Source organism: Spermophilus citellus, assembly GCF_964194105.1.
Source record: "Spermophilus citellus genome assembly, chromosome: 7".
Lineage (NCBI taxonomy): Eukaryota > Metazoa > Chordata > Mammalia > Rodentia > Sciuridae > Spermophilus > Spermophilus citellus.
The window spans coordinates 119,546,886-119,560,920 of record NC_138188.1 but is presented as its reverse complement, the minus strand read 5'-3'; the positions used below and the strand labels follow the sequence as shown (position 1 = coordinate 119,560,920).

Here is a 14,035-nt window from a genome sequence, read left to right as displayed (position 1 = left end):
TTCCGCTTCGAGGCTCGAGTGGACAGAAGGCAGCCCTCCCTCCCGGGTCTCTGCATGATGGTACGGCCTGCTCCGCCGCTGTCACGTGGGCGCCTCCTGTGTGACGTCGACGTCTTCGCTGTAGCAAAGCTCGGCCTCTGGAATTCTGAGAACTAATTTGCTATTCGGTGACATAAGAGGGGGAGTGCGCTTTGCTTTCCCGTGGTCTGGGCTAATTCTTCCTCTTTTACCATAAACTCAGCTCCTCGAGCTAAATGCATAAAAGGGAGCGAGAGATTTGAACCACTATAACAAGTATGTTATATATAGTAGGTTTAGAGAGACGAGTAAGAGGAAAAAAACAATAAACACCACAGCTCTCTCCAGATAATATATTAGGCACCACGAGAAAAATATTTGCCAAGCAGTGTTCGGTGGGTTCATTTGCTTTATTTTTAATTTGGGACTGGGGTGGAGGGTGTTTTTGAGCTTTTGCTTTTTGGTGTGATGGCTTGGGATTTCTGGTTGTTGTATTTTGATGATTTTCAGATTTTGCCTCTGATTTTTGCCTTTTGCAAGTTTGTGGTGTTACGTAAAGCTTAGGATCCGTCATCGGTTGATTCTTGTTTTGTGTGCGTTCTTTCTCTCCCTATCTAATCGCTCAAGCATTTTAAAGAAGATGTATTATTTCAATACTGATACTATTGAAAGACGCTTACATTTTTAATCATATCTGACAATCCCAACCCCCATTTTCCCCCCTTTAGTGCAATTTCCTTTTCCCCTTGGACTTTTACTGAAGAGAGGCTGTCCTGCACTGGAGAGAAATGCTCCAAGAATTTGTTTTGTTTTGGTTTGTTTCTTTCCAGGATAGCCAGTGGTGGGTTCTCTCTGTTATTGTTGACTCTTAGGGAGTTTCTTGTTGCAAGAAACGTGTGTATTTGGATATGTATACGTGTGTGTTCTGCAGAATTCTGTGAGCCAAATACATGTTTGTGTTTTGATTTTCCTTTTTGGGTTAATTCTTTGATTTCTTTCTTTCTTTTTTTCTTTCTTCCTTCCTTTTTTCCACCCCCCCCCCCCCCCGCTTGTTTCAAGGTCGTTGTGAAAAGTCTCTTCAGTCAGTGTTGAAGGGATAAGCCGGAGGGAATTCTAAAGGCCTGCCGTGCCAGTATCACAGATACTGCGTGTATTTAGAACAGACTGTGCTACAACTACAACGCACCGCACGGAGCACAGTCCTCTCAGCTCTGGAGTTGAGAGGAGGAAATATTTTTTTCTCTTTTTCATTCTTCCTTTCTTTTTAAAGGCAAATGCAGTGCAGAATTATTTCACTGTGGGCCCTGGTTTGTTTGTTCAGAGCTGCCAGTTTCCCTATTTAAATGTTGGTTGGGGTTTTTTCCCCTCCTACTCATCCCTCAATGAGGGAGACTCTTGTTTCTTTTATGTCTCTCTCTTAAAAGAAGGGTGTGAGGGGAAAATAATATTTCAGATTCCTCAAGAATTAACCCAAAATGTTTGGACCAGAAGCAGCTTTCAAAGGTCAGACTGTTCTGAGCTTTGGCTATGAGAGTCCTTCAAGCGACTCATTAAATCACAGATGAGTTCTTAAATGTTCCACAAAATTTCTTCACATATGAATTTCTAATAAAGATTTTTCTCTAAACAATATAACTAGTGCAACCCCAAATTTGGATCTATAATGGAGAAGGGAGCGGAGCTTTAAAAGATCGCTGGTTGTTTCCTCGGATATTTGGGATTTCTTTCACTGACAGTCACATAAGAAGTTTCAGATATGGCTGAGAATGCACCCCCCCCCCCAAACACCCCTTCAAAAGGCTGTGTCACAGGTTTTACAACCAGGGGAAGTCCAAAGAGGCTGATTACTTTCCACAAGGGCTGGATCTTAGGAAATATGTGTAAGTGTCTGTCCCTGTGAAATCTGAATATTTTAATACTTATTGACAGATGGATTACCGCAGCCTCTGCAGAAAAGCCTGTGTTGTGAAGGATTTTTGAAAAATATACATAGACCTAATCCTGTCACTGTTGTTGAAATGAACATTTTACCCCAAAGACACATGACTTTGTCAAGTGCGGATTCATGCTGCCAGAAGACAGAATGTCTGTTTTTTTCTTTTCTTTTCTTTTTTATGAGTCCCCTTCTTTCTTGTTTTAGAGAGTTTTAAATGGATCCCACTGATTTCAAAATGATACCCCAATTTTGCTGAAACGATTTTCTTTGTGTATTTATATATCTGATTTCTATTTTTTATAAGCTGTAAACACTTTCGGGTTTCTCAGATGCAAGTATATATGGCTTAGAATGTGAAGTATATGGCTCTTCTGTATTAACTGGCCCTATAACAGTATTACTTTTGTGATGGGGGGGGGTCACTTTTCTTGTCAAAATTGTGTCTGCCTCATGCACTGTCCTATGCCCCAATCTTAAACACACAACTTGTCCCTCCTGTGTTTCCTTTGCCACTCCACTCTTAGCCCCATGGGGGCGCTGCAGAGCAAAGGGAAATCTGTTCCCTCAGGCAGTGGAACCAGCCAGAGTGGGGGCTGGGAAGGAATTCACCCTTCTCCTACCTTGGCCCTCTTCAATTTTTTGCAGGGAGCCTGAGGAGGGAGAACCCACCAAGCCTGATTTATAGATAATTAACCCCATCACCAGGGACCTCAAACCTCCTCAGCACATTATTTCTGGAACCAAGTGCCAGAGTCCCACATTTTTTCTTTCTTTCTTTTTTATCCCCCCAAATCAATGTGTTTACATTGAAAGAAATTGACTAGAACAGAAAGAGACCCATTGAAGAGAGAAAGCCTGAGTGAGCGCATTAGAGAAAGTGAGAGAAAGGATTATTGAAAATATTCTAAAGATAGACACTTACTTTTAGGTGAATCTGTTTCTCTCAAATGAATGGTGAGGATAATTGTGCACTCACTTCACAATCTCTTCAATTCCTAGGAAAGTAACTTTATCAAATGTTATGCCAATTTAATGTCATCTTGAATGTTCTTCCTTCTCTCTTTCTTGATCTCTCCCTCATGGGTCCCAGTTGGCATCACTTCATGGGCCTCCCTCACCCTAGCAGTGCTATGTTATAGTAGTAAAGAAATGACTGACTTGAATATTTTTAAATTCTATTTAATCATGCTTAAGAAGACTTAAAGAGTGATTGGGGTCTCATGAATGTTCCTATAGATTTGGGGACACTATATATCAACTAATACCATGATTAAATGGTTAAGAAAATAGGACTAGACCAGCTTCCTTGCCCCATAGACTAAGCATAGGAATAGGTCCCTGATCACAGCTGCTGTGTAAATATAAGCTTTATTACAAAATAAAATAGCCTGGTCCTAATATTACATCTATTTAAGGAAAGGAACATATTTCACATCCAGTTCCCCTCACAAAACCTCCCTCGCAATTCAATCATAGCTGAAAAGGAACCCGGCCTTGAAATAAACTGTCCTGTCCTCTTTCTAAGGGGGCTTAAAATGGGAAGTGGGTTTCACCTGTCAGGAACTTCTGAAACCCTGGTAGGTCTCTAAGGATTATAGATTTTTGAACTGGAAGGAACTTCCTGATCAATCACTCCTCCAGTCTTCCTTCTTTGCAGAGGGTAGGCTGGCTCCTCACAAGAGGTGCCTGTGATTCTGGCAACAACTGAAAATGGGTCTGTGTGGTTTGATGGTCCTGTGTCATTTTAGAAATTCAGGTTGACCTGACGACCTGGGTTTGAAGGTGGGTATCTGGTCTTTTGGCAGAATTGAGGAAAGCAAGTCTACATTGGGTCCTGTGAAAACTGGAAACTGGTTCTCAGAACCAACTCCAGGTAATGATAAGCATGGGAGTCTGGATGGTCATCTGGGTTTGTTTATGTGTGTAGCCTACAGTGCAGTACTTAAAGGGTATCGGAAATTTTATCTGACTTGTTAACTTTCACCTGTTTATTTCGAATCCTTCATTTAACATTTTTGTAAACAAGCTCCATATAGTATCCTTGGACAAGGAAAGGAGTTTCTTGGTGTTTTAAAGAAATACAGAGGCCTAAGGTTATATAGCTCAATGGTAGAACTCTTGTGTAGCATGCTCAAGGACCTGGGTTCCATTACCAGCACCACCAAAAAAATAAATAAAAATGAAAAATAAATTAAGCAGAAAGTTTTGAGACATAAACAAACAAACAACAATAACAAAGTAGAGGATGATTTCCAGCCAGTACCTTCTGAAAAGGAAGCGTCAACATTTAGTTTTGCCCCACTTGCTGCTGCCAGTGTTTTGGGGCTTTTTATTATTCTATTTTCCCCCCTTTAGCAAACCTTTTCAGCCTGGCTCAGAGCTTTCCCCCAAACACTGATTTTTCCACACTTTTTCTCACTATTTAAAATGGAAATAAATATCTGGAGCTTAAAATAAAGAAGTGATGGAGGTAGGGGCACATGATCATTTGTTTATTGCATTCGATCACTGTTTTGAATAACAGGGTTTTCACTTCCTATGAAACCTTAGCGTGAGGGAATGCAGCAGCTGGACTCAGAGGGATGAGGAGAGACAGGCACTTGAGTGTTTGTAAACTCTGGGCGGCCCGCCCTACCCGGCTGCTGTACTTAGCTGTCTCTACTACCTAAGGCTAGAAGTGGAAAAACTTGATTTGCGTGTTGTGCCTGCAATTCTCTCTCTCTCTCTCTCTCTCTCTCTCTCTCTCTCTCTCTCTCTCTCTCTCTCTCTTTTTCTCTCTCTCTCTCTCTCTCTCCTCTCTGTCTCTCTCTGCCCCACACCGCCCTCTGTACACCTGACCATGCACAAGCCTATCTGCAGCGGCTCCATGGCAGGGAAAGCTGGGGAGCGGAAGAATGTGCGGAGGGAGGGCCGGCTCGGTACTTTTCCATTCACATCTCCACAGTGGCTTTTCTTGTTTATTTCAACCTCCACCCGCAGGAACCTTTCAGCTGCCTGAAATTCGAGTCATTAAACTGTTCCCTTAGGTCAGACTATAGAGGGCTCGGTGCATGTTTCCAACATGTCAGTGTCTATGTAACCTGTGTGTACACAAACACACACACACACACACACACACACACAAACCTAACTCTGCGGGTGCACAGAGGGAGAAGGAAAAAAACTGGACTTATTGCCAGAAAAACCTTGGTTTCTAATTACAGCTCTGCCTAGAACTTTATATGGGACATTGAGCAAAGCCACTACTGAAGACTCAGTTTCCTCAGGTGTGTGAAGGAATAACCCAGATGATATGTAGGGTGCCGGGTCTGCACAGAGTTCCTAACCTTTACATCTACATAGACTTTTATGTAACTTTAGGATGGGGGTGAGAAGGAGCTGTGTGTACATGTGTACAGGGGGTGGAGCAAAGGATTAAAATGTAAACTTGTAAGTAAAGAAGGCAGTCCAGAAACCTCACCTCTATCAATTTTTAACCAATTGTAGACCAAAGTCTGGGATTATGCTGAATGAGTCCAAAAGCCGATTGAAGATTTAAAATGTTAAGACTTGGAGGAGGTAGGTACTAAGACCTTGGACCTTTGATCTCCAGCATTGGTAATCAGAAGTGACAGTTCTCAAGTGTCTTTTCTGCCCTATAGTTGGTTTTTTTCCCCCCTCCCTTTTGTTTGTTTTTGGAAACTGTCCCAGTCAGTGATAGAAGGAGATGACACTTGTCAAGGGGATAGTCTTTAAGCCACTGGGTTCCATGTGAGTGTTGAAAATATTTCATAGCATTAGAAGGAGGGGCAGAAGGAAGAAGAGGGGAAAGAAGGATCTAGAGAGAGATTCCTGGTAAGAAGCTAAGAGGTGGTTCAGCCATCTTTGCATTAAAAGTAATTATTTGAAGTCAGAGAAAACAACATATGAAGAGTTTGCCCTTTAAACAAAGAGAGAGGAGGAGACTCCACTTACCAGACCAAACTTGAAAGCAATAAAAGAACACTTTCTATCGATATTTCCTATACATTTTCATTCAACATTCTTCAAAAGAAAGGTCTAAAGTTTCTCAGGCATAATTATCCAGTGTTTAAAGACCCACAGCATCCTCAGGAAATAATAAAGTAGCTCCTATTTATCAGTAACAACCCTCTACCGTCTCTCCTCCCTTATCATATTTAAATTCTCTAGTATATTGGAACTAAGCACAGTCAGGGTTGAAACCTATTTCTTTCCTTCATTGTGAAACTGTTGGGAGTTATGCAAGAACTGGAAGAGTCTTTAGTATTATCCAACCCACTGCTACTGATTTTATATAATTGGAAATTGAGGCCCAGACAGAATTTGCCACATACCCTGTCACCAACAGAGCTAGATCCAGAACTTTAAATGCTTGGGTTCTAAATCCTCTCTGCTTTTCCCATGGTTTACTAGTGGGCAGTCTTCAAAAGAGCTATTTGCTGTGGACTCACATTTATAGAAGGCCTCAAATTAAGAGTTTTGACAATATCTTCACTGGGTTTATACAGCAATGTTAGTGGCACATGATTGAAAGAAAACCATCATACTCAAGTTTTATGTGAATTCCAGTGCAAGACCATAGGGTCCTAGGTTAGTGTGATATAATATGGTTGATAAATATATAATTGTCCTATGAATAATCTCACTATAAAGGTAAGATTTAAAGTATATTTGGCCTAGAAACAATGACAAGCAGAAAGTGTGCCTAGAGCTCGGATCTTGGCTTCTAATGTCATTCTCTAGTGACAACAATCAGGGCTCCTTAGAGAGATGGCTGAGTCTAGGCCTGGGGCAGGAGGCGTACACAATGAGTATGGAATATCTTGCAGCACCATGAAGTAAGGAATTGCTTAAAACAAAATGTTTATAGGAGACATTTCAAGGACACACAGGAACTTGAACAACTTTCAATAGCTAAAGCTGGAATAATTTGAGAAAAAAAAATATGTTGGCTTATAACCCAAACTAGTGAAACAAACAAACAAACAAAAAAAAACCAAACAAACAAAAAACCCCCACGAATCTGTACTAATATAAATAAATCATTGAATAAATTAATAAATGAGAGAGAAGAAACAAGTATTCCATACAGAAGAATTCCAAGTAATTTATGTAGATAATTTGCCATCAAAAAGGGGAAGCATAAATCCCTACTCTTTTTTTTTTTTTTGGTGGTGGTACTGGGGATTGAACCCAGGAGCTTTCTACTTCTGAACTATATCCCCCAGCAACTGCCCCCACTTTTTAAGTTTTTTAATTTTCAAACAGTGTCTTATCATGTTGCCCAGGTGGCCTCAAACTTGTGATCCTCCTGCTTCAGCATTCTGAGTCACTGGGATTATAGGCATGTGCCCCCAAAAAATCTACACTCCAAGTGTGGGCCGCATCTAATACCTTCTTTCCAAAGAATACAGTATGGAAAGATAATGAGGAGAGAATAACTTAATAGGGAGAATTCTGACAAATCCCATCTCAGCCAGGCAATCAAGGTCAACATCAACAATAATAATTTTATATACCCTCTATGTGATATAATGTAGTTGTCTTACCATAATCCTTATATAATCGTAAGAAAAAACATCAGACAAATCTAGTAAAGGGAGACCCTACAATACTCTTGACCAGCAATTCTCAAAACCATCAAGGTCTTCAGAAACAAAGTCTGAGGAACTGTCACAGTCTAGAATAACCTAAGGAGACATGACAGCTTCATGTAATGTAGTATCCTGGATGGGATCACGGAATAGGAACAGATATAAAGTCAACCTAAATAGAACTGAATCAGTGATGAACTTAATTAATGATAATGTATCAATGTTATTTCATTAATACAAATGCACTATACTAATTTAAGATGGTAATAATACAATAAATGGGTACAGGGTTATTTTCTGTACCATCTTCTCAATTCTTCTGTTAATCTAAAACTGTTCTTAAAAATAAAGTCTGTTAGCTGGAAAAATATATACCTACATTTTTTTGGGATTTTTCTTTTCATTTCTTCTTCTTCTTCTTCTTCTTCTTCTTCTTCTTCTTCTTCTTCTTCTTCTTCTTCTTCTTCTTTTTTAATGCCAGAAAACTCTAAAAAGTGGCCTAGGCTTTTTTTTTCTCTCTCTCTCTTTTTTTGTAAGGGAGAACCAGGGATTGGACCCACAGCTGCTTTATCTCAGAGCTACAAATCTCAACCCTTTTTCCTGTATTATTAGAGAGTGTCTCACTGAATTGCTTAGGGCCTTGCTAAATTTCTGAGGCTGGCTTTGAACTTGTGATCCTCCTACCTCAGCCTCCTGAGCCACTGGGATTACAGGTATGCACCACCACATCTAGCTTGACCTAGCCCCCTCTTAAAATTTGAATAGTCCTGCTTCCACTCAATCATTTTCATAGAATAGAGTCAGGGAAATGGGAGACCTTGCTCGAATACTATTTTTGTTTTGTTAAATTGGAAGCACTTTATTTAGTTTCTGAATGCCACCATCTGGATAACACTAGGGAAGCACCAAAGGCCAAATGTCATTATGGGAGTAGATGAATTAAGCCACCTCTTTGATTCACATATTCAACCTTTCTCTGTGTTAAGCCTTCATGGAAACAAGGATCTCTTTGCCACCAGTACAGAGAGACATATAGAACTAGAGGATTCTTTGTTGAGGCTGTAGGAGTCTCCAAACTTTTCCCAGAGTGTCTGCTATTTCACTACATAACTCTAGTAGAATTGTGGATTTCATCTGACTTGTAACTCTGGATGTTTACAGAAGAAACATGGATCAGACCCCAAAACTCTATGAAGATATGCATCTGATCTCATAGACTAAATTCTGAAAGCCTCTATCCTTATCATTCACTTCACCAGTTCTACAGTTGACAAAGGTCCAGGAAGGAATTGATTTGCAAAGACCACTTGGCAAATTAATGGTAGAGTTGATTCCCATCAAGTCCACCCTGAATCATTTATTTTGCTGCAGCATCTGAGGACTGCTATTATATTGATAGACATTATGATTTCAAAAGTGCTTCATTAATTTCTAACCAATTGTCAGTTAACGATTGCTTCTAGTTCTAATGCTACACTTGAGTTTTAAATGTTTCTTTGTTTCTTCCCTTCAGCTTTCCCCACCTCTACTAGCATCTTTGCCAAAGTATTTATGAGATTTTTGAACCAATACTTATATTCACTATGGAAGGCGACATTTAAATAACTATTGGTGAAATTATTCCTCCTGTATCAATTAAGATGACTTTTTCAGAGTACTGTTTGATTACATGTACAAAGAATCATAAGATGGTTGCTGGGTCATGCCTTTTGACCCAGTAATTCCATTTCTAGAAATCTGTCCTCAAGGCATAATTCAACATGCAAGGGGGAAAAAATAACTTTGGGTAAATAGATGCATCCTAGCATTTTATCTAACAGTAAAAATTCTAAGAGCCTACATGTGCCATCATTAGTAGGTTGGAGAAAGGGTGTTGGCTAAAGAATGCTTGAATGAATTACAATATAATTCTGAAAATTAAAGCTGAAAAATACATATGGTAACATGAAAGTGAAAAGAAGTAGGATGTGTGTGGGTGTGTGTACCTATATACACACATATATATACATCTATACCTGTTATAGGTGTATATATGTGTGTGCATAGTATATTCACAACTATATTTAAAAATATTTTTCATAGAAAATTGACTAGATATAAATGAGTGCATAATTAACAAAAACAATTACAGTAACTATCTTGGGATAGTAGAATTTATTGGGTGCTTTTTTTTCTACTTTAATCTTTTTTGTATCTTCCAAAATGTTTTTCCTCTGTCTCATAAGCACACACTCAGAATCTGAAAAACCCTAAGGGATCGCTTTCAAGCACGTACAATTAGGCCCTTAATTCAGAATTTCGAATATTTGACTTAAAGTTGGAACCACCCACATCTGTAGGGCCCACAGTAAAAGTGAGAGGGTGGAGAGCATCTTTCACTCTGGGAGCCACTTGTCTCCAGAGCAACAAAATAGACCCTTTCTGTGCATTGACCGTAATGAGATGAAGGAGAATCTGCAGGTCTTTGATCTGTCTCCCGCCCACTTGGTGGTGGTGTGATTATCTTGTTTGTTGGTGTTTCATGGCATTTGCAAATGTCAGAGGGTTTCCTGGTTACTATGCTGTCTCTATGAGGCCACCCAAGAGCCTTCCTAGTAGACAGAACTTCTTTGGGATCCTCCTGGGGTAACAGGTGACTTATTATTTTTTTTTATTTTATTTTATAACATGTTTGGCTAGTGAATGCTGAGGGAAAAGGTTTAAAATAAACTCAGAGTTTTATCATCAGACAGTCACAAAGCCGTTAAGAACTTTGTGGGGAGTATACCATTATTTGGGTCACTGGTTCTCAAATAAGGGCATGGAGCTAGACATCAGAATGTAGAAGGGTGAGGGCAGGGATCAGGATGCTAGTAAACCTGTCCTTAAAACACTGATGTGATTCCTCATTCTTGGCTCATTCTATGCACTCATGCATTTCTCACTCAATCATATACTTTATTAACTGTCTCTTTTAGGTAGACACTGTGCTAGACACTAGGGAAACAAACAGGAATAAAACATGGGACTCTGACCCCAGGGGGCACACCAGGGACTTAAAAAATAGAGATCCAGAAAGATTCTGAAGCTTGCTTTAGGTTATGTAACAGATAGTGCCTGAGCCAGAATTATTCCCCAAATGTCCTGATTCTGAACCCAGTAAAACCCCAGGGCTTCTTCTCAGAGGCTTGTCCCTGACCCTACACCCACATCAGTGTGAGGCACTGAATCCCTGCTAGGGCAGGTTCAGCCTCTTTGAGTGTTTGATTAGAGCAGAGTATAACCTCGCCACCTCAGTGTGCCATGCAGGAAAGCCAATGCCCTATGGTAGAAGACCAACAAAGACTAGTGCACACACAAGCTCAGCTTTCTGTACCCTTAGTACCATGCAGACTCAGCTTTCAGGCCAGAGCTTCATAGCTAAGATCATCCATTCTTCAAGTGAGACTAGAACCCTGTCTTGGACTCCAAGTCTAGGTTCCTGCTTAACTCCTGTCAGTCCTCTTCTTGGAGAGCCTGGATCCTGCATTCAATTCCTGTCGGGTTCTACCATGATCAGATAGATTACCCTAAAAATCACATACAACCTCAAGCAACAGCCACAACCTAGACTCTAGACCCTAGCAGAAACTAGGCACCTCGTAGATTCCCACTCAACCAAAACCAAGTTCACCACAGTCCATGGGCATCTCAGATCTCTGGGTCATAAACTCATAGGTAAAGTCTCAGGTGCCAGTCTTGCATCCAGACTGCTCTCCATAGCACCCTAGTAATCAAGGCCCAATAGATTGGCTCTTCTGCCAGGAGTTGTAACTATTTTCAGTGGCCAGGGAAGGACATTGGATATTGTGTTAGTCAGCTTTCTATTCCTATAACAAACACCAGAGATAATTAACATATAAAAACAAAAGGCTGATTTTGGCTCACAGTTTTAGAGTTTTCAGTCCTTGATGAATTGGCTCAGTTGGTTTGGGACTGTGGTAAGGCAGCACATCAAGTAAGAAGCACGTGGTAGAGCAAGAATACCATTCATTTTATGTCTGGGAAGCCAAAAACAAGAGGAAGAGGAAGGGACTGGGGTCCTCTGTCTCCTCTAACTTCTCTCTAACTTCTTTCCAGTCTCATGTACCACAATTTTCTGCAACAGACCCTGGTCATTCCCCATGCACTTTCCTCCATTCTCATCCATGCCTTGGCCTCTGCCTTTCCCTGATAAGCCATAATAAGCTCGAGGACAGGGGTAGTCACTTTTGTTTTCTTAGAACTGTGTCCAACAAATGATGCTTACTTAGAAAATTTTGACTAAATTAAAGTAGGTAGAACTGAAAGAGAATTCTATGTGAAATCTGAGGATCTGGGTTCCAGTTAAAGCTCCAGAGCTGACTAAGTTCTGTGGGTCTCAGTTTCTTGTTCTCTAAAATGGTAATTTCTGTTAAGGGTACTCACAGGATTCTCATGAAAATATCAAGTACAATGGAGAAGAAAGTGCTTTGAAAATTATAATGCACAGTTCAAAGTGGTTGTTGAATGATTGAAGGGATCATCAAATGAGTGAACTATCACAGTTATGTAAAGTCATCAGGTTATTCAATAACAAATTCTGAGGCTCAGATTATATCTGGGAACAATGTATTTGAAGTACCCTGACTTGATTTTGTAACTATCCTTAAATGTGAGTATTTCACTTCCCCAAATATTTTAACCCCTTAAGCACTAGAAGACATAGGTTGCTGCTAAGGATTCATAGTGATCCAAAAAGAACAAAAGAGATCACCAGAAAGTCTTTTTGTTCTTGAAATGCAGAATTGGAAATGAACCATTTTCCAGTAGTGGGAACTGAAATCCAGTGTTAGATCCTCCTTTTTGGTACCTTCTTCCTCTTTCTTCCTCCTCTTTCTACCTTAGCCCCTCCCAGTCCTCTCCTGCACCCCAATGGAAAAAGAATTAGTTGTTTTGTGCTAACTTTCGTCTTAGAAAAAGGTACACGCAAAATACAAATTTATCAGAACTGTTTTCTTGGATGAACATGATGGCTACTTATAAAATTTTAAAGACATTTGTTAGGGGTTAAAAAGATAAATATCTCAAAAGCCCATCTCATATTTTCTATAGTCGATAACAATAGCTAACAAATGGAACAGAAAATCCAGTGGACTCAAGAGAAATAAGTCACAACAATCTCCAAAGGGGCTGGGTTGGTAGTGTTCAGGGGCATGAGAACTCTTAGAATTGGTTGCACCAAGGTTTTGCAAGCACCAAGCCCATGCTCAATAGCTCATTTATTTTTGGATCCCTAGAGGTGGGAGGGAGAAAATTACTGGTGTATATTGCTTCAAAACTGCAATCTTGAAGACACTTCAAAGTGAGTGAGCTGGGATAAACCCAGGAATCCTGGACAATGCCTTCCCTGAGCAAAGACAGCCACCTCCCTTTATAATTTTTTTTCTTTCCCCTCATTATGTTCCAAACACCTCTCACCCAACCATACCTGTGGAAGCCACATTCCTGCACAAATCTGGGGGGGGGGAGCAAAACACAAGAAATATTCTATCGAGATACTTCCCTTCTCGATTCTGAAAACCAGGGATGTTTACTAATAGAATAGTGGAGTGCTGTTAAGATTCTAAGGGCTTAGAACTGGAAAAGGTGGAGAAACAGGACCCATTCAGCTATATTGCCTTATTTTATCACCCATTTGTTTGTGCTTTTTCAGCCTGAAATAAGCATATGCTCGTATTCTCAGGCCTTACTAATAGGCAGCCACAAAACATATAAACTTAACTACCAATTACAAATTGAGCACTTGCTGTGTGCTAACTCAGGGCTAGATTTTGCATTACAGAGAATGATACAGAGCCATTCCTAAAGGTGCCTGCTGCCTAGATCAGCAGAGAAGCATTACACAAGTAAATCATCAGATGTATTTTCTATCATAAAGTATGAGAACTTAGATATGGGCAATAAGAAAGCTGCTATGAAACTTGGGAAGAACATAATTGACCAGGAGGAAGAAACTTTCTGCTGAGATTTAAAGAGGAAGATGGGTTATCCAGGCCAAGAATGAGGGGACAAATGTACCATGCAGGGGCAACCGAAGTCAAAACATTTAAGTGAGTCAAACTGGAATGTTCAGAGACTGGAAAGAGGCCAACATGGTGGAACATGAAGTTAGAGGAGAATCAGGAGCTAGATCGTAAGTCTTCATAGACCATGGCCAGGAGTGTATACTTTATTCTGAGTGTATCAAGAAAACATTTAATGTTTTTTTGGCAAGTGGTGACAGGATAGAATTTATTTTTTAAAGAAACCATCCTACCTATTGTGTGGAAGAAAGGGGCAACGGAAGATGCTTTATGAGGCTATTGTATGAGCTCTGGTGAGAGATGAAGAAGTCCCTTGGACTAGGGAAATGGTGAAATAGGCACTGACATGAAGAAAGGTTTGAGATATCCTTTGAATTTAAAGCCAACAGGCTTTAACAATAGATCAGATTGAGAAGGAGTGGTAG

At 40.1% G+C, this 14,035-nt stretch overlaps 1 protein-coding gene across 1 annotated transcript in view; it reads left to right on the top strand.

Moving 5' to 3' along the window:
• The first annotated feature begins 185 nt into the window (after positions 1 to 185).
• LOC308653193 (uncharacterized protein) overlaps positions 186 to 14,035 on the top strand; it is a 223,399-nt gene continuing 209,549 nt past the window's right edge. Inside the window, exon 1 of the mRNA XM_081301776.1 lies at positions 186 to 413. The gene's annotated coding sequence lies outside the window, so the exon portion shown is untranslated. The remainder of the gene's footprint in view (positions 414 to 14,035) is intronic.